Consider the following 26,301-nt stretch of genomic DNA (forward strand, 5'->3'; position numbering starts at 1 on the left):
AGGGAGTTTCATACCCTCCCCAGCCCCCACCCCCATAGTTTGTGTGTGTGTGTGCACGCGCGTGTGCATGTACGCGTGCATGTGTGCGTGTTATTGTTCCAGGCCAGGGACAAAATGGAAGGTTTCAAGTTCTGAAATATTTATAGGGAGGCTTTGGATTTTGTATATGTTAAATGAATCAACAGACATTTTGGCTGCTGAGGGGTGAATGGTAATTTGCAATTAATTTTTTTCTTTCTTTTTTTTTTTTTGAGCCACGGCTATTTTAAAACCTTTCTCCCACTCTCTCGTACATGAGACAGACAGACACACACCCCCACCCCAGTCTGGTGAGCACGTCTCTCAGGAAAGTTTAACAAAAGAGTCGCTATTGTCACTGTCCCAGCCGGCAGCAGTGCAGCTGAGGGTCAGTTGCTATTTCTATTTTAAACCTTGATTTTTGCAAAGTTTGTCTTTTGACTGTTCTCATTCTAATCAGGCTTAGTTAGGGGATCCGCTCCAAGTCCACACCAGGCTGTGAGGATAGAGGAAGATAAACCGGGGGGATTAAACAAAAAGTTCTGCTCTGTCAATAGGCGTGTGTGTGTGTGTGTGTGTGTGTGTGTGTGTGTGTGTGTGTGTGTGAGCGAGACAGAGAGACAGAGACAGAGTCACTCAATGGCCATCAATAGCAGTCACTCAATGGCCATTCCCTTGATTTCAAAGAAAGTGCAGTTCCTCATAGAGCTGTGTGTTCTTGCTGCTGCGGTGTTGGCTTTTGCATGTGACTTGTTGGCTGTGCTTTCAGGGTGCCACCCCTTCGGTCTCCCCCCTTGTGCCCACAATCGTGCATCCATTGGAGACAAGACACTGGCTGTTCCAGTCCATGCTGTTCATCCAGCCCCTTGGTCCAGCCTAAACCCTCCCCAGATGCCGGGGTGCCAGCCACCACCAGCTTCATGTTGCCAGGATCCCACCCCCCTTTGACTTTGCTTGTTGACGTCTTAGTCAGCTTAGATGCCATCTTGTTTCTGCAACACCTCCTGGGTCCTCTTTCAGCCCACATGTCGCAGGTTAGAGTGATGGGTTCCTTCGAAGTTCTCTCTTTGTGATGGCATCTAGCGTTCTCTCCTAATTTGGAGACATCTGCTTAAAACTTGTCTCTCCTACATTGCTATGAGTCCCTGGGGGTGCTGATTCAATGTTGGGGCACCTCTGTATAGCCCCAGCATTCCTGGCATGGAGCTGGACAGGTCCCAGGAAATACAGGCAGAAGGAGACTGAATAGCTTGGAAATGTGTTTCTTGAGGATTTGCCATGCTCAGAAGAAGGGGCAAGAAAAGAGCCAGGCTGAGAGTGGGCAAAAAAGAGAGATACAAGTTGCCTTTTTCACCTTGGACAGACCTGAGGTCACCTCATCATGCCCCCCTCAGTCCAGGCTGGCTATAGAGATGCAGGTCTGCTTTGCCATTCAAGTGGACACTGCTTCCTTGGGAGCTCATAGATGTTCTTCCCAAGAGGCTGCTCTCTGAAAGGGTAAGGAGAAGGTTCTGACCCCACCCTCATCACTGTCAGACTGATTGGCACCACACGGCATGCCATCCAGGAGGACCAAGAATTCTTCCCTGTGGTTTGGACCCAGTGGTGGCTTCCCCAAGGGAACACTTGGCATGTGTTTAATTATTCATTGGTGTTCTCATCTGTATCTCTCTACTCCTTGATTGTTTTGTCTTTCCCTAAAAATATTTATTTGAAATTCTGTGATCAAAGACTGAAAAACAAAATAAAGCAGGATATTAAAATGAAAAAAAATTTTTTAGGAGGTTGGAATGTCAAGATCACTTTTATTAGAAAAGTTTACAAGATGAAGCCACAAATTATTTACGTAAACTTCATATATCAAGTATGATACTCCCCTCCATGCTTCTGGTGAGCAGTATTGGCTGTTGCAACCTGGATTTAAAATACCTTCCCCTTAAGACAGGACAAATTCATTTTAATTAAAATTAACGGGTTTTTCTTGATCATATTTTAACACACACATACATACTCACACACATCTGTGTTCAGAATTGATAAAGAAAGAACTCTGGTTAAATAATCCACTTTTGTCTGACAACGGAATCCGTTATAGAGGTGCAAATATGCAGAAAGCTATTTGGAAATGCATCCTAGTAGTTGTCAGGTTTTATTATGCAGGAAGGTGTCATGTTTGTTACGAAGCTGAGTGCAGATGGCAGAGTGGAAGAAATGGATCACTAATTTTAACAATGATTAATGAACAGAGATAGAAAATGAATTACATTGGACTATCGGAGGCAAGAAATATTTTTGTGAAAATTTTGACTCATCTGCTGTGCTGTTCTCTGCAAATTATTTTCAGAAATTCTATATGTTGTCAACAGTTGACTGCATTTTCCATTACTGTCTATTTCTGTTCTTAAGTACTTTTGTGTTATTAGAGATACATAATTTCAAAATACCAATACATTCCTGATTACTTAGAGAAAATATATGTAACAGTGTGACTGTTCCATAGACGCTAGCCATAAAAGTCCTGTTTTATAATAATCTTTCATTCTTCCTCATTTTATCACTACATTAGGGATGTTTGATAAAAAGAAAGGGAGGGTGGGGGCTCTTCTAGCACATGCAGAATCAAGGAAAAATAGAAGTGAAGGTAGCAATAAAAATGTGGTCCTGTGGCTTATTGTAGTCTTAAGCTGCCGCCAGCCATGTCCTTCTTTGTGCTCTCTGCCTGGCATCGTGGGAAGTTGGGACCTGCCAGCTCTCAGGCACTTGCTCTGGTGGTCCATGGCTCACCCTGTCATGTCTTCTGCAGAGAGAGCCCCCAACATCCTGTGACACTGTCTTCTTTTAGACACAGGAGGTCATCACCAGTTCTTGAAGTTGTCCCAGAAATTTCTTCTTCTGATAGACCCTTACTCTAGTCCTGTCTGTTCCCGTGGCCTTGGTATTTATTGGTAGTGAGTTTTCATGGTCTTGTTTCCCTCATCAGCCTTGTGTGTATGTATGAGAAAGTAAGAAAGAGAGAGAAAGAAAGAGAGAGAGAGGTCTGCAAGTGAATACAGTTTATTTGGTTATGATTCCTGCTATGGGTGGTAGGCACACCTATGTGATATCTCATATGGAAAAATGGATAATGATTTTTTTTCTCCTCGAAGCCTCTTCTTTTTTTTTGGGTAAGGATATTAACCATCTTAAATATGTTGACTTCAGGCATCTTATTTTCTTGAGATCCTCGGCACTTGAGAAATGATCTGCTAGTGTTTGGCTCCTGTATGGTAATTGGTAGGCACATGATTTAATTCATCAGGAGCTACTGTAGTAGTGACGTGAGTCGATGTCAGAGTTAGCAATTCAGGGTACTTGTGTTTCAGGGCGACCCAGTCACCACCTCTGTGGCCGGTGGTGGAGTCTACCTCTCACTCCGACTATTTAACCCTTGGCTTTGGAGGTTTGTTTGTATTAAAATCTTACAGTATAGCCTTTGAACATTTCCAACAACTCCCCTGTCTATTCCCAAGAGTGATCTTCCCCAAATAAGAGGACCGGGGGCCTCCGTCCCCTCCAGCTCTGCCCCCAGTGCGTACTGGCCAGTGGGGTCTGGCTTTCACGTGTGCCTGAGTTGCCTCCTGAGAGCCGCCTCACATCTGAACAAATGGACGATCTATAACTACTTCCTTCTCCTGCAAATGAGCTTTCCAAGTTTCCAACTTGACTGTTTTATTTATGCTCTTGACCTGTAAAAACAAGCAGGCTATTTAAAAAGCAAAAAGTACTTCCCATGATTAGAGTACTTAGAACTGAAATAAATTGCAGAATGAAGAGGACATTCCTTGTTGCTCCTGTAGAAAATGTCATGGAGGTTTTGCTCCTTGAAAATAGTCTGTGGTTCTGCATGTCAGGGTTTCCCCCATCTCACTGGCCTTGGGCTCCCCCAGGAAGGATTCACGTGTCTTCCCCTTTTCTTGCTTTTAATTGGTGGAATAATCCTAGTGAACATTTAAAACATGTTTGCAAATGGTTCTAAGTCAAGTAGTTTGCATATAATTATGGTTCTGGTGGGAAAACACTTTGGAAAAACAACTAGTGATACAATGCAAGTCCTGCTCAGGTTACATAGCGTATGCTAAGCACTGAGGAAACACACACAGTGTTTAGTGAACAAGGTAGGGAATGCTCCAGGGAGCCAATTTAGAATGTGACTTAAGGCTAGCGTGGCTCTCTGCGTCTCTTTCCTTTGGCAAGTGTGTAGAGTAACAGTGGTCTCTGGAATTCTTTGTAGGCCCCCTGCCCACCTGAGGTGGCCACTTTACATGAGCCTGAACAAGGTGGGTATCCAGAGAGGGATGTTTTGGGCAATCTGACTGAGTGTGAGGGGCTTGGTGGTGCTCAGCTAAAGGCTGCATCAAGGATAATTGAGTGGTGTGAGCCGTGGAGGATGGGTAGGGCTCAGGCACGGGAGGGAGAATCCGACAATTCATGGATGGAGAGATCAGGAAGAATAGAGGGAAACTGTAGATGATCCACTTAAGAGACAAGTGACTCCTAAATATAGAACTGTCTCTATGATTCATGGTTTGGGTTGCTTTTCAGGCAGTAAGTCAGGTGGAGGGATGCTCTATAGGAATACTTTGAGGGTAATTGAGATTTAGACATTTGGATCTGAGCGCCAGGAAGCAGGTTGGTGCTCAGGTATTGTTTTCCTTCAAAACGAATGCCTTCTGGTTATTTAACCTGAGTTCGTTAACGTCTGTGTGAATCTGGTTTCTGGCTTAAGTCGGTCCCCAGCCTCTCCTCATATATCCCTGGTGTCTGTTGGCATGTCCTTCGTGTGGTCATCGGTGGGGGCAGTCAGCTTCACGGGCTCTAGAGTGGAAGTCGAAGGCAGTCCTGGTTCTGGCTGGTTCTGGCTTTCACAGACAGCTGTTTGTCTTTCCACAGTTATCAGTCTTTTATTTCAGTTGTAACTACCTTCATATTGATCTGAACTCACTCATCAAGTCAGACCTGAAGAGTAAAATGATGTGAAAAATTATTTTGAAATACCTATATTAATGGGGGAATTTGTCCAAGCCAACAGATGGGGCATGCACCCACCCACACGCTTGTTTGGCCACAATTATTGACGTTTCCAGGGTCGCATATTTGAAAGGGGTGAGACTTGGTCGTGGAAACATAAGACCCACCTGCCTACTTTCTGAGTCGATGCAGTCTCTGGACACGCGCTCTGTGTCTTTTTAACTGTTAACCCTAGGAATATATATTTAAGTTAGACCGAACTGAGTAATTATAATAAAATGGCCTATAGCACGAGCTGGAGTATATTTGAGATGTCTGTCATCCTTCTATTACCTCAGGTAAATAACTGATTGACCTTTTTGGGGCTCTGATACTTTACTAATCAGAACCTGAAATCTGTATAACAACACTTCATTTACTTGATAGACAAAAGAACAATTGCACTTGAAGTAATGTGATTTCTAAATAGACACTGCCTGTCAAAAATAAATGCATTAGAAGTAAAATGTAGCTCAAGGAGACAATTAGCAAACAGAGGTGACACCGTAAACAGGTGCACCCATTATTCCCAAAGCTTGTGGCAATATATTCGCGTCTTTTAGAGTGATGGAAGATCATGTGACGGTTTGGTGAATTATCTATCGGTATCATCTGACTGATGAAGCCGCTGCTGTTGCAGATCATTTAAAAATGCATCTCACAAATTACATGGTAGCTGGGAAAAATGCAGGTTTCTTTTTTTTTTTTTAAAGAACAATGCTTTTCTAAAGCTATGCGCTAGCATACGTAATTTTTTATTTGAAAAGATGGAGACCATTTCATTATGCTGGGTATACAGTCGGTTAAGGTTGTGCAAATTCATTACAATGTTTGTTAATGTATAAAACATTTTCCATTCTGGTTTTAGTGACATTGGATTTTTTTTTTTTTTTTATAATGTGCTGTTTCTGAAACATCTGCCATTCCTTGTTACCTGTGGGCAGAGGAGAGAGAATATACTCTTTCTAAGAATGTTTATAAAATCTTTACCAAAATGGAAAGGCTTAGAAGATGAGAGGGAAAGGATATATTTTTTTCCTTTTCTTTGAATTGTTCTGTTTGAATTTTCTGGACTCTGGGTTAGGAACTTTACCAGGAGACAATCAAGGGAGCCTTTCACTGGCCTTTTGACAGGCCAGGCTAGGAAGGACTAGGTTTTCTTGGGGCCTTTCTGTCTCTCTGTGCTGTGGGCGCTGCCCTCAGAGTCACGCTCCTGGGGGCCTTTCCCGTTATTTTTCATCAGTCATCCTTGTCTTTTTTTTTTTTTTTTGCTATAGTTTACAGGATACTTGAGGGACCCATGGCTTTGGCAGTTACTGTTTCTTCTTGTTACTATAAAGTCACAGGAAAACAGTGTGAAATATTTTATGTGGCCTCCGAATTGGCCTGCCCTTGAACGTTCATGGGCCTTCTCCAGAATAACCAGTAGCTGGAGCTGAACGTAATATGGATTGAGAGGTGACAGTTCAGCAGCAGTTTGATGGCATCCTATGCCCAGATAGAGAGATGAAGAAGGCCCCACCGTTCTGTTGTAATTTTTGAATCACTCTCCGCATTGCTGCTGGCTTCCAGCTGGGGAGGTGGCGCATGCCCACTCTGAACCTCTGTCTGGCTCCTCATCCTGACTTTCTGAGCCATTCATTCAAGTTTCTGTCTTGGAGACGAAGGAGCAAGGATGGGGCTTTGGGGGGCTGCCCTGTTGAGGAGGGGAAGCAGTCCGAGCAGCTCGCCCCCCTTGCTGTCCAGGAGACGGGCCCCGAGAGGGGTGCAGGCTGGCCGGCCTGCTCGGCTCTGGAGGCACAAGGCGGTCTGTTTCGTGAGGTGAGCCAGCAAGAAAACCACAGCACCCTGCGCAGAGGTACAAATGGGCCCGTCAGCGGGATCTGTGCCGCGTGCCCGCTGCTCTTCCCCAAGGCCTGCCCGAGCAGCCTCTGTGGGAAGTTTTTGGGCATCAACTCCGCAGAGAAGTGGTGGCCAGAAGGTTTCTGAAGGATCTGAAATCTCTGAGCGCTGGAGAGGTCTCCAGATTCACAGGCGTGGAAATCCTCCAGCCAGGAAAGGCTTCATCAAAGCTGTACTTTTTTGTTTCCTTAAAAAGAAATTAATTTCTTAATTAATAGATTTTGTTTCTTAAAGAAATTTTAGGTGTACAGGAAAATTGAGCACAAAGTGCAGTCCCCATAAGACCCCATCCCCACATTTTCTTGTGTTAGGGTGTTGCATTTGTTACGGTTGATGAGCCAACATGGATACATTATTATTAACAAAAGCCCATAGTTTACATTAAAGGGATCACTTTTCACACTGTCCATTCTATGGGTTTGAACAAATGTATCCACTATTAGAGTTTCATATAGAATAATTCCACTGCCCTAAAAATCTCCTGTGCTTCACCTGGTCATCTTTCCCTCCCCAAACCCTGGCAACCACTGATACTTTTCCTGTCTCCTTTGTTTTGCCTTTTCTAGAAAGCTGTAGAGTTGGAATCATACAGCTCGTAGACTTATAAGACTAGCTTCATTCCCTTAGTAATATGTCTATGTTTCTGCTAATTCATTTTATGACTAAATACTATTCCACTGTCTGGATGTACTATAGATTGTTAGTCCGTTCTCTTACTGAGAGACATCTTGGTTGCTTATGCAGTTTGCAACCATGAGTAAAGCTGCTGTAAACATCTGTGGGTAAGTTTTTGTGTGGATGTGAATTTTCAACTCTTCTGGGTAACTGTTAATACCAAGGAACATGACTGCTGAGTTATATGCGAAGAGTGTGTTTAACTTTATAAGAAACTGCTCAACTGTCTTTCAGAGTGGCTGTTCCATTTTGCTTTCCTGCCAGCAGTGAATGAGAATCCTTGTTCTATAGCTTTGCATTTGGTGGTATCATAGTTTGGGGTTTTAGTAATTCTGATAAGTAATGGTATCTCATTATTGTTTTAATTTGCATTTCTTTAATGACATGTCATGTCTAGCATCTGAGGTGCTTATTTGCATCTGTAGGTCTTCTTTGGCGAGGCATCCAGATTTTTGCCTATTTTTAAGTGGGCTTTTTTTAAAATTGTTGAGTTTAAAGAGTTCTTTGTATATTTTGCATGCCAGAACTTATCAGATATGTCTTTAGCTAAGATTTTCTCCCAGTGTATGGCTTGTCTCTTAATGTTTTCCTTTTGTAACACCTGTGGGAACTCAGCCACCTCAGCTAGTAGCCTATATTCTCATAGGGCCAAAGAAAGTCTTCTTACAGTTAGGACCTGAGGTTTTAGGAAATGTGAAATCGAAAATATACATGCAGTGTGTCTTCAGTTATGGTCATGAACTCACACGCGCTCACACATGCGTGTGTGGAAAAGAATAGAAAGAAATATACCAAAATATCAACAACAATCACACCAGCTGATAGAACTATGTTATTTTTTTCTTTGTAATATCTTGTATGTTCCAAATGTTCTGGAAGTGAGCACTATTACTTAAATAACCAGTTTTATAAAACTAAAAGTAAGTGAACGGAAAAAAGCAACACCTGTACAGAAGACCCTACAAGGGTTCAGGTAGAAATTGTGTAACTTTCATTTTGACTCAGAGAATATTTATGGAACCAACATTTCAAGTGATGTTGATAACATTACATTTTCTCTAAAACCCTCTTCGGAAAACAAATGAATTTTTATGATGGCTAAATTCAGCTGTCAGAATGGCCTGAGTTTTTGCACAGGTTGAAAATGGCACTGTCCAGTATAAATATTATAGAAGCTGCTCATGTAGCTCCACATACAGCTTTACATTTATAATGGAAAAGAATATTAAAAAGAATATGTATACACACATGTATGTATACGTGTATATAATTGAATCGCTTTGCCGTACAGCAAAAATTAACACAACATTGTAAATCAGCTATACGTCAATTAAAAAATAAGTAAAATCAAATAGAAACAAAAGAAAAACGTTTTTCTAATGGGCACATTAAAATGGTAAACAAACAAACAAACGAAAACTAAAATGGTAAAAAAACAACAGGTGAAATTGGTTTTAAGACTAAATTTTATTTAATTCAGCGTATCCAAAATATTATCACTTTGACATGTAAAAACGTGTAAAGAATACAAAAGAGATATTTGACATCTTTCCAAACATGTTGTGTGTTTTAGGCTTACAGCACACCTCACTTTGGGCTGACGCAGTTTTTCACGTGCTTGGTAGGCACTTGGGGTCAGTGACTGCCGAGCTGGACAGCATGGCTCTGTGTGATGGCTGAATATTCAAGTACTATTTGCCAGACAGTACAGAGTACCTGAGCATCTGCATTACCTGCAGTAAGTATAAAGGGAAAACAAGCACTGTGTGCTTTCCAGTTTTTCACATTTCTTTGTCAAGATAAGCTGCATCATAGATACCTACCTTGTGATCTGATGGTGACATGACTTGTCTCCTCTATAGGGATAAAGGTTTTTAATTCAGGTGGTGATACAGTAAACTAGAAAGCATTTACAATGTGGGAGACCTTTCCCCCCCTCTTTTGCATACCTCGCACTCTGGGGGTCTCAGCTATCTCAAACTTGCTGTCCTGTAGAGTCTTGAACTGATGTGGGAGCTGCCTTCCCAGGGATAGGCTGAGACCTGGGGCAAGCGGGGCAAAGACATTGGGGAGATGCTGCCAGGCTGGCTGTCCAGGAAGAGCTGGGGTGCCCGTCCTGCCTGGCTCGGGCTCTGGGACGCCACCTGCCATATAGTGGCAGCTTGGCACCACATCCAGTGACTCAGGTCTTGAGCCTCGTGGGAAGCGTGTTTATGTGGTCTGTGCCTCCTGCCCTGAGCACACTGGCCTCCAGGGCGGGCTCTCCTCTGCCTTATCCTGGATTGGAATCTCCCACCTTGGGGTAACGGCTTGTGTGTGCTCCTAAGGACGTGTGGGGCCATGGGATGTCTCCGACTAGCGGACACCAGGCACGCTTGGCTGCTTTGGAGATGGGGCTCTCCAAGGCCACGTGGTGGGAAGAGAGATGTTGTCTAGTCCTGGGAGACAGTGGGGTAGGGTGGCTTTCACATCTTAAGAGCTCTTAACCTTGGACTTGTTACTTTGTGGCGAGTGCCTCAGTTTCCCATCAGTAAATGAACATGATAATGGTATACCCACCTCACCGGGTAGTCGTGAGGGTCAGTACTGTCATGAGGGATTCTGGTTGGCACATGGTAAGTGCTCAGTAAACATCCGTTGTCACTCTTATGAGTTCAGGAATGATTTGGTCAATGAACAAGTCCCTTTAGAAGTGGTGGCGTGTGTGTGTGTGTGTGTGTGTGTGTGTGTGTGTATGAATATATTCCGGATATTTCCTGGACTATTAATATATTTTTTTAAGGGCTCATGCACTCCTGTCTCCTTTCTGCACTGTCAGCCTGGACTGAATCACCAGCAAGCATCTATCTCTTCCTTCTCCTTTCACTTTCCCTCTCTCCTTTTCTCCTTCTCAGGGTTGTTTTGACTATGAATTAATTGTAGGTTGGGGGACTTGCAAGCAAAAATCAAAGCCAATAAACTTCAAAAGGATGGGGAGGACCAGGGCCACCGGGGGAGCGCAGGGCCCGACAGGGGCTCTTGTGGCTGCGGGGTGGGGTGGCGGGGGCTTTCCATGTTCCTTCAAAGGGGACACCAAGTGTTTCAGATTGTCACTTAAAAGCTCAGATGCAAAACTTTGGAAATCTGGGAGAGAGGCAACGGTTTCCAAAACAGTTATTTTCATCTTTTGCCAGCAAGTATGAGCCCAGTGGAACGTAGAGTTAAACTTGGAATTTCTTGGCAAGGGTTAATAATCAATGTAGATCTCCTAACAAAGGAGATGCTGCCTTATTATACTGGGAAAGTTTTTTTTTTCTTAACTGTCAGTGAAGCAGTACTAATTATTACTCCAGTGTAAATGAGGTCATTTCCTATTAAGAGAACAAAATGCTTAGCCTCGCCTTGCCAATTCATACCAACTATTTTTCACACATACTCAGCTTTTTAGTTTTTTTTTAAAATTTTGATAAAATCCATTCATTTGTATTAGAAAAGTGTAAACCATCGCAATAATAGTTGCCCATGATTACCCAGATGAGCTTTTGTAATGTGTGGGTTGTTTGAATACCATGTGTTAGCTATGGAACAATTAGGCAGCTGAATGGATCTTTAAAACAATCAGATACTTTTATCTCACTGAAAAAATACATTCCTTGGATGTGTACTGTTAAACCGTAAATTCCGGGGAACATTAAACTCACGTCACGAGGAGAACTTTCGGATATATGTTGATCAAGGACAAAAAGACATCCAAATATCTTGTCTTCATGTTTTCATTTTTTTATGCAAGCAAAAAGATTTAAGGAATATTGTAGCAAACAAAGGGTAATTGTTTTAGCCCAGATGTTGCTTTTGCACAACAAGCAGGTTACAATGTTCCCACAGAGCTGATGAGCCCAATCAGGGAAATGATTAAAAATTGATTTTGTCCCTGTAATTACAGTATGTAAACTACTTAGCTTGGATTGCAAAGGAAGTGATTTTCTAATTACGTATATACTCTGGTGTCTAATGATTGGTTTTTTGAAGTAATGAAGAGAGAGCACTAACGACTCCTTGGTGTTCTGTTGTTTAAGAAAGACCATCTTTAGAGTAAGCATCAACAGACAAAGAGTTTAAATTGAATTTTCAACACTGTTAATGTGCACATGGATTTGTTTATTAAAGAGACAGAGGAGTAATTTGATTGGCTCTGAGCATCTTGGCTTTTTTTCATGCTAAAGCATGTAAAAATACATGCACCGGGTCGCAAGCTGACGGGAAGAAGCCTCTCCACTCCTCTTTTATCATCCCAGCGCCCGGGCTGATATCGCGGGCTCTCAGGTTCCTGTGAGCGTCTGATGTCTGTGTATCCTGAAAGCATTGAGATCGAACAGGTATCAAATAGCTTCTGCATCAAAGTTACCTTTGTTTTAAAATGAAAGAAGAGGCTTCCTTTGGAAGCATGTCTGGGCAGCCCAACGCACTCCGTGTTATAATATTTCAGTCGTGTCCTGTGATGCTGGGCTCTGCATCAGGGTGGCAGCTGCCGCCCACCCCCCGTATGTGTGTGCGCAAACACACACAGACGTGCACACACACTCACACATTCACAGGTGCCAGCCTCATATTTGGAGGCCTGACTGCAACTGCGGTGGGTCAGGGGTGGGACCCCTTGTGGGGGCGCTGATGGGGTTTAGGAAAGAGCTGCCTGAGTTCCGAGTGTTCCTTCTCTGCTGTGAGACACTTCGAGGCTGTGGAATAACAGCTCCTCAAACACCTGTTCTGGCAGAAGTTAAGAGAGGGTAGTGCCTCCAAGGTGACCCTGAGAACGAGTGTGTGGGGAGACCAACTGACCAGGGCACTCTGCCTTTGCAAAGATCATTTGTTACTCACAATTCTTAAGGGGAGGGGGCACACCACGCCGTGCAGGGCTACATAGGGGAGCACCAGGGTTGGTCAGCAAACAGAAGAGGTGAAAACATGGGCACGAGCCCTTATTGTAGTTTTTTGAGAGAAAAGCAAGTCCACTTGCTTGCAAGGCAGGAGTGGACTTAGGATCGGTTGTGCTGTGCTGGGCTTAGTCACTCTTAGTCGTGTCTGGCTCTTTGTGACCCCGTGGACTGTAACCCACCAGGCTCCTCTGTCCTTGGGGATTCTCCACGCAAGAATACTGGAGTGGGTTGCCATGCCCTCCTCCAGGGGATCTTCCCAACCCAGGGATCGAACCCAGGTCTCCTGCATTGCAGGCGTATTCCTTGAGCCATCAGGGAAGTCCAGGAATACTGGTGGGTAGCCTATCCCTTCTCCAGAAGAACTTCCCGAACCCAGGAGCTGGGGTCTCCTGCATTGCAGAAGATGCTTTATCAGCTGAGCTATCAAGGAAGCCCTAGGATTGGCTAGTCAGATAATTTTAGCAGGCTCCGGGGCTCGGAGTTGTCTCTTGTCTCTAGTTGTCTGGTACCTGGGTGACCAGAGCAGGTGGACAGTGGTCCAGAGTGTGAGAGCCTGACATAGGAGGTGGCTGGGGCATGGGCTCTGGATTGGTTTGCAGATGAAAGATGTGCTCCCGGGGGAGTCATTTGCTATCTCTCAGAATTGGCTCCTGCTGGGAGGAGCTGTCCCTGTAGGGTCAGTAAGGCCCCAGATGTCAAAGGATCGGAAACATATAGGTTTCTGCACCTGAGCCGTGGCTTGATGAGGGAATGGCGCCTTGTGCCACCAGCTTCCGGGGCCAGGATGAGTGCAGGGTGAGTCTGGGCGCCCCTTACACCTGGCGTCCTACTCAACAAGTCCCATGACTCCATACAAAAGGCATCCTGAATCTGCTTGCTCCTCCCCATCACTGTTGCTCTCAGCCCAGGTCAGGTCAGCGTCCTCCCTCACCTGGACAACTGCTGCAGCCTCCGCAGTGGTCTCCCTGCCTCCACTTTGGGCCCCTCTTGCCTGTTCTCCCCTCCGCAGCCAGTACAGGGCAAATCAAATAATGTTATTCCCTCAGTCAAACCCCACCACTGGCTCAGACTAAAACCCATGTTTCGTGCTGTGTCTGCTGAGGTCTGTGAATCCTAAGTACCCCTCCCTGTCCCATTTCCCCGCTCACTGTCCGTGCCTATTGGCTCCAGGCTTCTTGCTGTTCTGAACACACCAGCTCCGTCCTACCGCAGGGCCTTTGCACTCGCTGCTTCTCTGCTTGTGAAGCTCCCCCCAGCTGTTCACAGGGCTCACTCCCTTACTTCTTTCTCATCCCTTGTCAAGGTCACATTTTAGTGGGGTCTCTGCCTTGTCTAATGATGAGTCTGTCCATTATTGTCCCAGATTTTTTTCTTCTTAGAACTTATTATTCGCTCATATTGTATGTTACTTTTATTTGTCACTGCTCACTGAAATGTACACTTTGCACAAGCAGAAATATTGCTTAGGCTGCGTCCCTGGAACTTAGAAGGTAGAAGCCGGCTAGGTACACGGGAGCCACTTGATGAGTGAGGGCTGAATGAGGGGCTCAGTCCCCCAGGCTCTCTCCCAGGTTGCGTTCCTCACCAGGAAGCCTCTTCTGTTGAGAACTAGAGAGGATGAGGGCTGTCACTGGGGCTGTGTCCGTCTCTCTGAGTCTCGGAGAAAGAAATCAAGAATCTGTCAGTGCTTTGGAGTGGAAGTCTCAAGTCCACCATGTTTTGGCACTTGTCCCTAGTGGGTCTGGAGAATATTAAGCACTGAGTTTGGAAAGGCACCCAGACCCTTGGAAGGGGCGATGTAGCCCCAGGAGGTGTCCCCTGGAGACGCGGCTCGAGTACCCCTCTGTGTGTCCCTCCGACGGAGCAGAGTCCACGGCCCAGGAGAGCAGGTTCAGAGGCCTTGGCCCTGGACACTGGGGTGAGAGGTCCAGACAGCTCCAGATGTGTCTCCTGTTAGCTGCACCCTTCTCCAGACACAGGGCTGTGGGAGTTCGGCTGCTCTGTCTCCGAATCCTTCTTTCCTAACTCTTGTCTGGGAGGAAAGCAGTTTATCCGGCTCCCATCTGCCCCAGACAGCCCAGACTCCGCAGCAGACAGCCCTGGTCCTGCTGCTGGAACTCCAAGCGACCCTTGGGGAGGGGTATCTCCAGGAATACACTGCCTCCCGCAGGGCCATCGTCTGGAACAGAGCGTGGACCAGGGGAGGGGTGAGGTGAGCCAGCCCTTCCTTCCTTCCTTCCATCCGCCTTTTCCTTCCCTCCATCTCTACTACCTTTTCCTCCCTCCCGCCCTTCCTTCCTTTCTTCCGTCCATCTCATCCCCCCATCTATCTTATTGTCCCTTCATCTTGCCCTACTCCCTCCATCCTTCCCTTTCTCTTTACTTCCCTGCCCCGCTTTCTCCCTTCCTCCCCGCTGCACAATATTCACTGGGCTCAGAGCCGTCTGCCAGAGGCTGGGGCCTGGGAGGTGAGCGGGGCACAGCCCTTTCCCCTTGTGGTGTGGGAACCGGTCTCAGCGTGGTGCCTGGTACCAGGTTCTCGGGAAAAGGTAACTCTCGTCATCACTCATAGGACCTTCCAGTTGTCCTGGTGCAGAGCGGTAGACAGGTGTGTAATGAGCACGGGAAGGCACCGTGTCTGCCTAGAGGAAGGATCTTTTATGTTCAACTTGGGGCTCGTTACAGAGGCCCTGGCGAGGGGGGCATGTGTGGCATGTCTGCTTATCTTCTGACGCCCTTGTGTCTGAGGATGAGAGGCCGGGCTCCTGCCCCGTGAAGGCTTCCTGGCTCCGCTCAGAGCTTCCGTGTCTCTCCTGGGAGAACTCAGGAGGAAGGGGGTCCCCTGTCCCCTAGTGGGGGCCCAGCAGATTCACAGGGATGCCACACTGTGGGCCCACTGTGTGCCAGGACACCCCAGAGCTGCCTGGACCACCTCTCACTTTTTTTTTTTCTGTGTCCCCCCCTTCAAAATCCCTCTCTCAGAGCTTTCCATCCCCTCTGCTCCCCTCCCCTTCCTCAGAGAGGCCTTAGAAGAGCCTGAGAGGCTCTAAGTGATCCCTCCATCCCTCCCCACCGCCTCCCCGCTTTCTCTCTCCTGCTTCTCCAAGTTGCAGTCGCCCTGCACTGCTTGCTCGAGCCCCACCACGGCAGGATCTCTGGACCTTTGCCCTCCCCTTCCCTCCATCCCTATCTCCCTCGAGGACCTGCCTGCACCTGCTGGAGGGCTCATGTTCTGTGCACGTCCTCCCTGGTTCCCACTGTGGCCGCCTCTCGGCTCCCTGTCCCACCAGACCCCACCAGACCCTTCACACAGTGGGCCGTTCCTGGATCCCATGGCAGATCTGCTTGCCCCTGGCCTTCCTCTGGGCTTAGCACACAGAAGGTCTGAGCCACTGAGCGAACAGGTCTCCTAAACTCATTTGCTCCCCTGGGCTGGTGTGTGTATTTTACAGGGGAGGCAGGGGGATCAGTTTTGTGAGTTTCAGGCATTTCTGATGAGGTGGTTGCTACCCAGCCCCACTTGACTCATGCCATGCCACGCTTTTTGCTGCCTTTGTTACCTGCCCCCTTCCACCCCTCCTCCGATCTGGTGGTACCTGCACCAAACTGGGCTTGTGGGCCATGTCTCCTGGGTGTCCCCCTGCCTGGCTCCTCAGTGTGGGGTCTCTGTGGGAGGCAGGGATGAGGGGAGACTCATGTCAGGGACCAGGTTGTGTTACTACGTTATCTCTCAATGCGAGTTACTTACTTGTACCCGAAGAGCTGTTTCTTTCATCGAGGAAGGCAGAATTACTGCCCTGGCATTTTCCTTCCTCCCCATCCCGAATTAGAGCATCAGTGTCTGATGTGGTCACCTTTGCCCGACCTGCCGTGACTGTAATGACATCAGACACCAGGAGCCCCTCCTGTTTGGACTGGCTCGCCAAGTCCCAAATGACACTAACTTGATTTCCCTTCCTCAGGTTCCTCTTCCAGCAGGAAGCTTGTTAGGCTAAGCTTCCTAGGCAGGCGGCCACCTTTGGATAACCCCCTACCCATTCGGGACAGCCCTGAAGAGGGCACAGCCCTGACGAGGGTGCAGCCCCAACTAGGGCACAGGGCTTGTGCTGGGGCCTCGGGTGGCTCTGACCCCGGGCGGATTGCAGGAGCTGGCGGTCTGATCAGGGGTGTCAAGCCGGGGGACATGCACAGGTGGGACTTCCCCAGAAGAAGTGTGCCGTGTTCCCCTTGTTACTGGGATGTACGAAGCTTCTAAGTGAACAGCCCCTGGAGAATAGTCCTTGAATTTTGTAGGCCATGAACTTGGATATAAAACCTGGGTCTGACCTCCACCTCCTGCTGTCTCCTCCCTAAATGTCAGGAGCCTTGTGCGCAAAATGTCTTTGCAGCTTCAACTGGGCCTGTTCCTCCAGGCTCCAGTAGAATTTGGTAAAGCATAGCTCGAGTGTATGTATTACACTGCCCAGATTTGAGTGTTGAGTGATACAGAAAACACAAAATGTGGAAGATAATCTGATCGAGGACAGAGAGAGTCTTGTAATCTCTGTCCTCATGCAGATGGTTGAGATGTCGACTTGCTTTCTGTCTCAAGATAGTCAGGTAGATATTCGTTTACAAATAGCAGTGTCCCTGTTACACTTTGAGAAAACACTTCTAGCATGTACTCAGCAAACACCTTTTTGGTTGCCAGAAATCAGTCTTGGAATTGGATGGAGTTTTGCAAGTCGGTGGTTTGATGTTCAAATACCTTGGGCTGGGGCTGCCACTGCGTTTTCTCTGAATACATCTTCTAGTTCATTTACAGACACCTCCTTGACTCTCTACTAGAATTCTACTTCTGCAGTATCAGAATGTACAGTTTGTCAAGAGAGAACACTTGCTTGCCCTGTAGTCTCTTCTGGAACACAGCAAAGCAAATTAGCTTCTGCACCGCACTGGCCCTGAGCTGGAGATCACAGATTAGGGCTTGGCCTCGGTCACCCCAGCTGATGGCTCTTGAACCACTGTGGCAGGCATCTCGGCTTTCCCTCTGGGCCGTGATCCCATCCTGCTGCTTTCCTGGTCTTGGTTCAGAGAGAGGACTTTGATGTCACACAATACCCCTGACCCCTGGTCCAGTTGTCGGTTCTTGATCTGGAGCCGTTGAGAGCTGCCCTGGCCACTGAACAGGAGTAGCCAGTTGATATTTGGGTGAAATTGTGTGTGGTCTGCTGTAGGGGCCCAGAAAAAGAGCCCTGAGTACCTTCTCAGTCACTTTTAGAATTCCAAAGAGAGAGGAAAGAGGGGAAGGAGGGATGTATATACACACACATACACACACACATATATATACACACACACACATTGCTCAGGCATGTCCTACTCTTTGTGACCCCATGGACTATAGCCCACCAGACTTCTCTGTCCATGGAATTCTCCAGGCAAGAATACTGAAGTGGATTGCCCTTCCCTTCTCCAATATGTGTGTGTGTGTGTGTGTGTGTGTGTGTGTGTGTGTGTGTGTGTGTGCGTGCGCGTGCGCATGCTAAGTTACTTCAGTTGTGTCTGACTCTTTGTGACCCATGAACTGTAACCTGCCGGGCTCCTCTGTCTGTGGGATTCTCCAGGCAAGAATACTGGAGTTGGTTGCCATGCCCTCCTCCAGGGGATCTTCCCTACTCGGGGATTGAGCCCGCATCTCTTAAGTCTCCTGCACTGGCAGGTGGGTTTTTTTTTTTTTTACCACTAGTACCACCTGGGAAGACTATATATGAGAGAGAGAGAGAGAGAGAGAGAGAGACTGCCCTTATTTGCTCTCATTTCTTCTTCCATCTACCTAGAGAAGAGACAGCGAGATGCCCCACTCTCTTCTCTTTCCGCAGGTGGCAATTTCCCATTAAAAGAAGCTGAGCAAATCTGGTTTATTGCAGCAGAGGTCATATAGTTCCCAATTTAAAAATTGCTCAATGAATTGGGGCAGTGGGGGCTATTAAATGTTTTTAGATGCTAGTTGAGTGTCTTAATTGTTACCATGGCTGAATGTTGTTTACCTGTCTTTTTGGAGTCGATGGGTCCAATGCTTAGAATTTCTAACAGGTCTTATCTTTGCAGTTCCTGACCACCACGGCTTTAAGAATATCCACCCCGCCACGAGGCAGCTCCGTTGCTTTCAGACTCGCCTGGTAAGGAACACTGATTTACAGCTTGTTGAAGGGATCCTGCCTGTGACTTGTGGGGAACCAGGTGGCCCTCTCTGGGTTGTAGACCTTTGTGCTGGGTGGAAGTTCTCCCAGCTACTCCTTTGCTTCTGTGGACAGAGGCTGGGCTTTGGAGAAGCTTCCAGATTCAAAGGTCTCGGATCCAGCATGGGTCCCAGGTCTCCTGGATGGCATGACTACGTGATGTCAAGACATGCTCAGAAGGTCTCAGAACAGGGTCACAAAGCCCCGTGAGGTTGACCTCATTGCCTCTCACATGACATCCTTCAGAGTTTCTGTCCACCAGCCGGCAGTGGGCACCAGAGCTGGGGAGCTGGTGGGATGGCTGCCTAAAGCAGGCGGCTCTTCCAAGCACCGCCCGTGGCCCGTTTCCCCACCTCTCAGCACGTGGTCCTGTGGCTTGGCCCCGTCTTGAAGGAAACCTATGTCTGAGTGGCTCGGTACCTGTCACCTCAGTTGGACTTAAGATCACAAACTCAGTCATGGAGTGTTTTTCCCACATGACGCTAAAAACTTAAGGAGAAGGGGCGGTGCTGGTATTTGATGTCTGCGGCCCCCTCCTCTGAGGCTGCCCCCACACCTCTGTAAACTCACCCTGAGATCTGATTAGCCAAACCCACCTTCTCCTGACCATGGGCCTCAGAGGTCACTACATAAACCAGGAAAATTGATAGTGGAATTATGCACTTAGAAATTAATTTTGTACTGTACTGAATATATATTTTTTTTACTGTGACTTTATCTTGTTGAAAAAGTGCTTACTTCTGATTTTGTGGATATTACTGACCGTGGATTACTTTTATTTTGGTTTTTACACAACAGTTATATTAGAAATTTGCTGTTTTATTCTTACCTTCTTAGTAAAAATCCTTTTATCACACAATGGGTAATTTATATCCATTACCAGGCCTTTCAATCCTTTTCAGTGGGGCTGTCAGCGCCGTTGGCACAGTAATGATTAATGTGATCTAATAATAGTGTGCCATTATATTACCTTAGTAAAACATGTACCAACATCCTATTCGGATCTACCAAATTCATAGCTTCCTATAATATTTTTGTTGAAAGACAGGATTACTATTTTTCAAAGCTGATTTTTTCCCCTTTAACATATTTAATGAAATTCACAATTCTTTGCCTTAGTAATCCGGGCATTTGATTGGGCTTGGTGGGTGAATTTGACATCTGTAGGCACAGTTGTGATTTGTCAGGCAGAGGCTGGACAGTCCAGAGATCTGCCAGGGAGATTATTGTGTTTTTGTGAGGCCTGGGTTGTTTTGCCTTGAAGAAAAAAAAAAAAAATGGCTGGATTTCCAGTCCTGTCTGACATGTAATAAGAAAAGTGTGTTTTAGATCAAAAGGCAAAAGAGCAAGTAATTTGGCTCAAAGGCTCCTCTCTCCCGTCCCCAGTTTTATCCACTCTCGTCACCTGCCTCCGTCTGCTGGTGAGCAGGAGGGGCCACGGAACTGGGGGAGCAGCTTCAGACTCCTTTCCTGGAAATGCTCCTTCTTGACCTGTCCGTTTTTTCTTGAGGCTTTGGCTCAGCCTCTCTGGAGCTAAGACGGGGTTCCTCGGCCTGGCAGTGCTGACAATCTGGGCTGGGTGATTCTTCTCTGTGGGGCCATCCTGTGCACTCTGGGTGGTTTACAGCATCCCTGGCCTCAGCTCACCAGGTGTCAGTTATGAATCCCTTCCCCTGTTGTGGCAAACAAAAATGTCTCTTGAAATGACCAAATATCTTCTGGGGGCACAGTCGGCCTGCTTGAGAACCTCTGGTCTAATGTGATAGGAGCATGAGCAGATTTTTTTTGCGGTGTGGGGGAATTCCAGCTGGAGCTCCAGGGTTTCCTGGTGCTTCCTGGGACATCTTCTGGCTGTGGGGGAGAAGCTGTGTGGTTGATGGCTCTCTCTGCATCCTTTTCCCAGCTGAAACGCAGCCCTCTAACTTCTCTCCCCGCCCCCATCTCTGTCATAGAGCCTGGCCCGAGTGAGGGCCTGATTCTTAGCTTCTTCCACTTAAATCCCATTATAATCATGCTTGTGATTGATAACATTCCACCTTTTCAAAGGGCTTTAAAATCTGTGTCAACCAAGGACGACATTATTGTAGTACGGGCGAGATGTATTCAAACAATTACACCCTCAAATCAAAGTGGGAAGGTTTGTCCTTCTCTCCTGGTGCCTTTGAGATGTGGCTTTCGCCAGTGCCTCAGCACCCTCCACCTTCAGCAGGAGAATGTATGAGTAGAAACAGGTTTTGCCCTTGATATCACTCAGATCTGAAAGCAGCCTGAATATTTAGGCTTCTTGAGGCTAATGAGGGGCTTCCTTGGTGGCTCAGATGATGTAAAGAATCTGCCTGCAATGCAGGACCCAGGTTCGATCCCTGGGTTGGAAAGATCTCCTGGGGAAGGCATCAGCTCCCCACTCCAGTATTCTTGCCTGGAGAATTCCATGGACATAGGAGCCTGCCTGGGTACAGTCCATGGGGTTGCAAAGACCCAAGGCTAGACGGTCGGGGAAAGAGAGTGAGGTTGTTGAACACAGGGAAGAGAGAGGGGGTGAGGGAGGGAGAAAGATCCTTGTTTTTGATTCAGAACAAAAATTACTGCTGCAACACTGGCTCGAAATATGCAATCAACTGAAATCAGGAAAAGTATTTTGAATACAAAATTTATATTGAAATACTTGAATCTAGATACGTGTGCACCCACATACATGTATATATTTAAATCAAGGATAGAGAAGATGAGAAATAAAGCTTTTGTCATAAAAATACTGCCTGTAGTATTTGCCTTCAAATGATTCTGCCACATTGGAATATGTTTTTGTACTGTTAGCATTTCCATAGAACACACTTTTGTTTGTTTTTACAGCTGATCCTCAATGGTGACAACAAGTGAGGGAAATGTCTCTGATTTACCTCTGTGATGGAGGATTTAAAATACATTGTGATGTTTGATGCAGGAATAATTTTGGAGACATAGTTCTTTAGTGGTTCTGGTCTGTCTCTCCTGCCGCTGCTAAGTCACTTCAGTCCTGTCCGACTCTGTGCAACCCCATAGACGGCAGCCCACCAGGCTCCCCCGTCCCTGGGATTCTAGTACAGTGTAAGTGTGGAGAGAGTATGGACTTGCTGTATTTTGTTCAGTGTTATTTTCTAATTTCTGGAATGATGCTCACTGTATAGTAGGTTCTCAATAAAAGTGGTGACTGGAAGGATGGACAAGTGGATGGATGTATGGGTAGTTGGATGAATAGATAAGTAGATGACGGATGAATGGATGGGTGAATCAGTAGACGGATGGATGGGTGGTTGGATGGAGGGAGGGAGAGATAGGTGGATGGGTAGATGAGTGGATGGATGGGACTCTATCTCAAACTCTGACAGGATCTCAGAATGGTAGGTCCAGAAGTTCAAATGAAATCCCACTTTTTACTATCTCTTTATCCCTTGCCCTCCCAAACATTTTTTTTTTTTTTTACATCAAATGGTCAGTTATAGAAGGATATTCTTATTATCTCTCCCTTTCAATCCAGTCTTTAAAACAGAAAACAAAGTGTCTGGGACTGTGCCAGGCAATCTCTGTAAGCTGAAGCCATATGGATGCCTTGTTATGAAAGTAGCTCTAAGAATCCACCAGGGTATGTATGCAGATGAAGGCATACACACTGGGGTGGAAGACATGGAGGCGGAGTAGGGGAAGGTGACCTCTTTCAAAGCAGGACATGGGCAAGGAATTTATGAGGCTCAGAAGACTTCCTGTCCAAATGACTGGTTGTCTCTCTCCTGGGTAAAACTCAGGTTTATATTGTATTTCATGCTCTCTTAGAGGCTCTTGTGTGTCCTCTTCAGCCCCACCACCATGCTGGATCTCTTTGGGACTGGATGATGCTCAGCTACCTGGGCTCTGCTATCATGAGGGACTAGGCTGAGGCTCCCACGTCCCAGCACAGAGGGTACCAGTCTTTGGGAAATGTATTTCCAGTGATGAGGGTAAAAAGTTACTCCACCCTTGACTTTTAAATTATTGCACAATGGATAACGTAGTGGTATTGGTAAGAAAATAATGAATAATAATAAAGAGAGATAAATGACCTCTAAACCTAGCAAAGGTATGGAGTCTGGAACCATATTTCCTGGGTTGAATCATGGTTTCACCATGCACTGGCTATATGACCACATGTCAAGGGATTAGCCTCGTTGCGTCTCTTTTTTCTCATCTGTAAATTGGGGATGACAATGATGACAATATAGTAGACAGTGCAAGTAATCTATGTGATTGTATAAGTAAAATAATGCCTCTTGGCTCAAAATAGGTAATTAGTAAGTGTGTTGCTGTTATTAGCATTTTCATTTTCTCTGTTTAGTCACCTTTTCCCTTTCTCTGTCTTTATTCAAGATTAAGGAAAGTATAGGCCATTTTCAGACTCGTGCTGGAGCTAGGAACTTTGAGAAGTTGCCAGGCATACGGTCTTCCCAGCACCCCTGGGACCGTGGTTAGCAAGTTCAGAGAACGTCAGAAGGGTGGTGAGTTTCCTAAGTCAGCTTCCCCATCCCATTTCCTTTGTGGAGGGAGCGTTGTTGACACACCACTGGGGGTTTGGGATTTACTTGGTGTTTGGGGCGTGCATTCCTGGGCTGGATGCCACGTGATCACAGTGGGTGGGACAGCCAGCTCCTAAAAGGGAGGGGAGGTCCTTGGCTTTTCTCCCCAACCCCTTGCAAGTGAGGCTGCTCTGCGTCATGGCCCAATCCTGTATTTTTAGCATCCACTGAAATTTAATGTTTTGCTTTTGGTTTATTATGTATGCAAGTATCTTGCTGATAAATTACATGTGTAATTGTACCATCGGAACCACTGCTAGTCAGCGACAACATATAATTAAACTCACCCTTGTAGTCATTGAACTCTTCCGTCCCTGACAAGATCACTGACCACTCCGAGGAGGGTGTGCCGCCATGTGTGAGCCCTGCACACGCCTGCGTGGCCTGCCGCCTCGCTTTCCCACGCCCCCCGGCCCCCACCAGCAAGGGCAAGCCGGCACCCGTGCGGGGTGGACTTCCTTCAGACGGCGCTGAGCCGACGGGGGAAGGCCTGGGCTCTAGGGCCTGGAGTGCTCCCCCCTCTCTATTTTTGTGTCTCTGCCCGAAGGGTTATTGGCCCCAGAGTGGGTGCTTGGTAAAGACTGGAATGAATAAACCTTAGAAATATCTTTGTTTGCCCTCTTTTCACTTGTAACCTGAAACGTTTCCATATTTTCCTTTTTTGGGGGATGATGTTTACTGTGGTGTCCTATGGTGGGAGCTGGTAGACCATAGCCTGGTTAGGGGGTCAATATCTGGCACACTGCCTGTTTTTTATTAATTTTTTTAACATTTAGAGATACTTTAACAAATCTAATAAAATACAAAAAATTTCTGCCTTGACCATGTTTAAGTGTACAGGTTAGTAGCATTAAGTACGCTGTGCAACTGTCATCACCATCTACCTCCAGAACTTTCTCATCTTCCCAAAATGCTATTCTGTACCCATTAAACAGCAAATCCCCCGTTCTCTTCTCCCCCGTCCTCTGGCAACCATCCTTCTGTATTGATGTATTTGATTACTCTAGGTCTCTCATATAAGTGAAATCATAGAGTATTTGTCCCTTGGTGATTGGCTTATGTTGCTTAGCATAATGCCCTGAAGGTGTTGTAGCAGTGGTAAGACTTTTTTTTCTTTTTAAGGCTGAATAATATTCCTGCGTGTGTGTGTGTGTGTGTTACACATATCATGTTTTGTTTATCCATTCATCCATCAATGGACACTTGGGTTGCTTCTACTTCTTGGTTATGGTGAATAATGCTATTAACATGGGTGTGCAACTATTTCTTGGAGACCCTGCTTTCACCTTTGGAACTGCTGGAGCATATGGTAATTTTAGTTTTTTGAGAAACTGCCATGTTATTTTCCATCGTGGCTGCACCATTTTACTACACTCCTACCAAGAGTGAACAAGGGTTCCATTTTTTTTTTTCACATTCCTGTCAACACTTATTTTCTGCTTCTTTTTGATAGTAGCCATCCTAATGGGTGTGGAGTAGTAACTCATTGTGGTTCTGCCTACTTTTGTGAAAGCAAAGAATGGCTTTTACATTTCTGAATGAATGAAAAAAAATCAAAAGAAAAATACCGTGTTGTGACACATGAAAATTACATGAAATTCAAATTTCAGTGTTCTCAGATGCAGGTTTCTTGGCACACAGACAGCCCCATTCATTTACGTATCATCTGTGGCTGCTTTCACACTGTAGTGGCTGAGTAGGGAAGTTGGGACAGATTGTGTAGCCTGGAGAGCCTGAAATATTTCCCACTTGGCCCTTTACAGAAGGCATCAGCCAACCCTACCCTGTGATCAGATCTTGGGACCCCTTATCTTGTGTAATCTCCTCAGCAACCCACTTTGCAGACAAAGAAACTGAGGCTCAGCAAAGATAACTTACAAATCACACATCAGAAAATGGCCTGTAAACCCCTGTGTGCTGGTCACCCTCACTTTAAATGTGATTGTTTGGATATTGCTCTTTACAGAGAGTGCTTACTGGGGTTTTAGTGAGCCTGAAATCAGGTCCTAGTCGAAAAAGAATTGTAATTATGTAAAAACCTAATGCTGTGATTGGGAGAGGTGGCAAACTGGGGGCGAGAATGAAGCTGGGAGGAGGTGCTAGGTGAGCTGAGTTTCCTTTGTTCCTTTTATTTAAATTCCAAGACTCCTGTCCTCTACTGCATGGTGGGATGAGCTCTCGACTCTGCTGAAGCAGGAGGTAGTTTCAGGATGCCTGCATCTCCATGTATAGCATTTCCTTAGGACAGAAGAAAAGCCAAGCAAATCGATCACTTCTTGCATTAAAAATATGAATTATTCCCTAACCCAGAGAAAAGAAAGCCAGGGTATATATACGTTACATAGGAGAAGGCGCTAATTGATTCTTCCCCCTTCATTCTCTGTATCACATGTTGTTTGGCATGAATCCTGGCATGACTCTCTTTGACCCACCTCAGATCTTTTTCTCCAGATGCGGAGAGTGCTTTCCCATTTTCACAGACAGTCTTGGGCACCCCGCTGGCCTCTTGGACTCAGATGGTCAACTACTGCTAACGAGGGATCAGGCAGCTGTCTCTCTTGACTCGTCCCCTCCTTGCCACTCTTTTGGTCCACCACATTGTGTGGACTTGGTACAAGGAGCCTTCTGATATTCATACAGTGGACAGAGAGTGGATAGTTTTTTGCTCTAAGAAAGTCTGAGTTGATTTTATATGTTTGTGCTCATGGTGGAAACAATCTCTTAATCCAAGTACTTTGGGGATACTGGGGCTCAGGAAATGGTTGGCCTTATGTCCATCTCAAGTGACGAGATGGGATTTCCTTTCACATTTGAGAGCACATGGCCTTGCCCCCTGCAGGAGCTGCTATGTTTTAACAATAGGCTTCGTGTGGTTGCAGAGTAAAGCACAGTGATGTATTTCATGAACTTTTGGCTATGATTTAAGCCTGGCAGAACTGG

At 46.1% G+C, this 26,301-nt stretch overlaps 1 protein-coding gene across 1 annotated transcript in view; it reads left to right on the forward strand.

The window, feature by feature from the left end:
• The first annotated feature begins 18,665 nt into the window (after positions 1-18,665).
• The window catches only part of ZNF536 (zinc finger protein 536), a 389,554-nt gene continuing 381,918 nt past the window's right edge, over positions 18,666-26,301 (forward strand). Inside the window, exon 1 of the mRNA XM_065920555.1 lies at positions 18,666-18,715. The gene's annotated coding sequence lies outside the window, so the exon portion shown is untranslated. The remainder of the gene's footprint in view (positions 18,716-26,301) is intronic.

Source organism: Muntiacus reevesi, chromosome 2 (assembly GCF_963930625.1).
Source record: "Muntiacus reevesi chromosome 2, mMunRee1.1, whole genome shotgun sequence".
Classification (NCBI taxonomy): domain Eukaryota; kingdom Metazoa; phylum Chordata; class Mammalia; order Artiodactyla; family Cervidae; genus Muntiacus; species Muntiacus reevesi.